This window comes from Procambarus clarkii, chromosome 7, assembly GCF_040958095.1.
Source record: "Procambarus clarkii isolate CNS0578487 chromosome 7, FALCON_Pclarkii_2.0, whole genome shotgun sequence".
Lineage (NCBI taxonomy): Eukaryota > Metazoa > Arthropoda > Malacostraca > Decapoda > Cambaridae > Procambarus > Procambarus clarkii.
In genome coordinates, this window is record NC_091156.1 from 22659938 (window position 1) to 22663144 (window position 3207).

A 3207-nucleotide genomic window follows, 5' to 3' on the forward strand; every position below is an offset into this window, starting at 1 on the left:
CATACATGACCACAAGGTTCACCACACTATACATGACCACAAGGTTCACCACGCCAGCATACATGACCACAAGGTTCACCACGCCATAAATGACCACAAGGTTCACCACGTCACAATACATGACCCACCAGCATACATGACCACAAGGTTCACCACACCACCACACATGACCACAAGGTTCACCACACCATACATGACCACAAGGTTCACCACACCAGCATACATGACCACAAGGTTCACCACACCATACATGACCACAAGGTTCACCACACCAGCATACATGACCACCAGGTTCACCACACCACTATACATGACCACAAGGTTCACCACACCAGCATACATGACCACAAGGTTCACCACACCAGCATACATGACCACAAGGTTCACCACACTATACATGACCACAAGGTTCATCACACCAGTATACATGACCACAAGGTTCACCGCACCACTATACATGACCACAAGGTTCACCACACCAGCATACATGACCACAAGGTTCACCACACCAGCATACATGACCACAAGGTTCACCATACCAGCATACATGACCACAAGGTTCACCACACTATACATGACCACAAGGTTCACCACACCAGTATACATGACCACAAGGTTCACCACGCCACCATACATGACCACACGGTTCACCACACCCGCAAACATGACCACAAGGTTCACCACACCAGCAAACATGACCACTAGGTTCACCACACCAGCATACATGACTGTTGGATATTTCCAACACCGAATACAACACTGTTGTATTCTCATTACTTATTACTAACTATACTAATTATTGTAGTAAGTAAAATTAACAACACGTAGAATTCTCATGTTCTACTAATTCCATCTGTAAAGTAGGCTAGGATTCTCACGTCACCTGACGCCAGTATTGCGTCAGATTTCCTTACAGTAAACACATTATATCCAATGTATGTGAGAATTAAATTCGATTCTCTATAACTAAGGCATTCTGTATGATAACTAATTGCAGATGAATTGACTTCCAACTAAAAGCCGAATAGAGCGTTAGAGTCATAGCGTTTATCTCGTAATAAAGCTAACGTCACCAGTGAATGCCATGGGGAGACATTAATTCCTCTCCCTTATATATTTACTATTCTTAAATTGGTAAATAATAATAATTTCCTCCTCTAAATAATAAACCCGTCCAGTCTTCAACGTTTCAAGCGTAAATGCGAGAAATATTAATGTTCGTGACATAATTTGTTTTATGAACGCGCGATGCGGCGTGGGTGAGGAGGACCAACTCAGTACACGTGGAGAGCCGCTCAGAGGCAGACCTGCGCATACCGTACTCACAAGGAGACGCCATTGCCCAGCCACTAGGGCAGACGTTATCCATCCTCAGATGAAAGTCGCCACTGTGAGGCGTGAATAACCTTGCAGATAATATCTTCAGCTAGTGCTGGTGTCAAATAAGGAACCTTTTAAACTGGTTCTTGACGACACGTGACCAGCCAGCGAAGCGCGTCACTATCCAGGATAGGCTTAGCCGGAGCCTGGGGACGAGAGGCACGGCAATCTTAAAACTTATACAGTGCCCTACAGCTAAGTATATTCCCTTTATTTTGTTGCATCTGGTAAAGAGTTTTTGTAGTAGCTGGGTGATTGACCGTTATGACGCACGATAACATCTAATAACAGGTGATTAAATTTTGTCACCTGTAACTCTCAATTTCTTGAATATATAGATTGAGTAGTTAAATTAGTTGCTACTGTAAATATTTGTCTTGCAGCACCAGAGAAGAATTCTCCATGCCGCCTTCTCCCATGTTAATCCGTCTCATTCGTCAGCCGACCGAGTCCCGAGAATAAGAGGAACTTCCATTGCTTGTCTAAAGGAATCGTCATTAAGCTAAGATTTTATTTTCTTTCATGATTCTATTGCAATTTCTTATGTACAGAATTCCTCAGGATTAATATGTGGTTTACTGTAACTCTCATTACTATACTCATAATCTATGTTCCCATTTATGGTAATGATATCAGTTTCAATATAATTTTTATAGGATTAGATTATTATTAATTGAATTAGTGAACGAACCACACTAAGTCCTGGACGTACTTACCTCCAGTAATAACCCCCCAATGTAGGTGCTTGAGGGTTTGATTCATTTAATAATACAGCCCATTAATTATTTCTATGATCATATTTTCTAGTATTTTATCCATAGTTACTGGTTTCATCTAGGAATTATCTAATGATCAGAAATTCTCAGTTTCCCTCTTTTCTATAAAAGCGGGTGGTCCTTCGTAATTTAATTTACTACATTAATATTTAAATAATCAGATTCAAGCCCCAAATATCCCACAATGACCACAAGGTTCACCACGCCACCATACATGACCACAAGGTTCACCACACCACCATACATGACCATAAGGTTCACCACACCAGCAAACATGACCACAAGGTTCACCACACCAGCATACATGACCACAAGGTTCACCACGCCACCATACATGACCACAAAGTTCACCACACCACCATACATGACCACAAGGTTCACCACACCACCATACATGACCACAAGGTTCACCACACAATACAGGACCACAAGGTTCACCACGCCACCATACATGACCACAAGGTTCACCATGCACACCACCATACATGACCACAGGGTTCACCACACCACCATACATGACCACAAGGTTCACCACACCACCATACATGACCACAAGGTTCACCACACCACCATACATGACCACAATGTTCACCACACCACCATACATGACCACAGGGTTCACGACACCACCATACATGACCACAAGGTTCACCACACTAGCATACATGACCACAAGGTTCACGACACCAGCATACATGACCACAAGGTTCACCACGCCACCATACATGACCACAGGGTTCACCACGCCACCATACATGACCACAAGGTTCACCACACCATCATACATGACCACAAGGTTCACCACACCATACAGGACCACAAGGTTCACCACACCACCATACATGACGACAAGGTTCACCACACCACCATACATGACCACAAGGTCACCACGCTACCATACATGACCACAAGGTTCACCACAACACCATACATGACCACAAGGTTCACCACGCCACCATACATGTCCACAAGGTTCACCACGCCACCATACATGACCACAAGGTTCACCACACCAGCATACATGACCACAAGGTTCACCACATCAGCATAC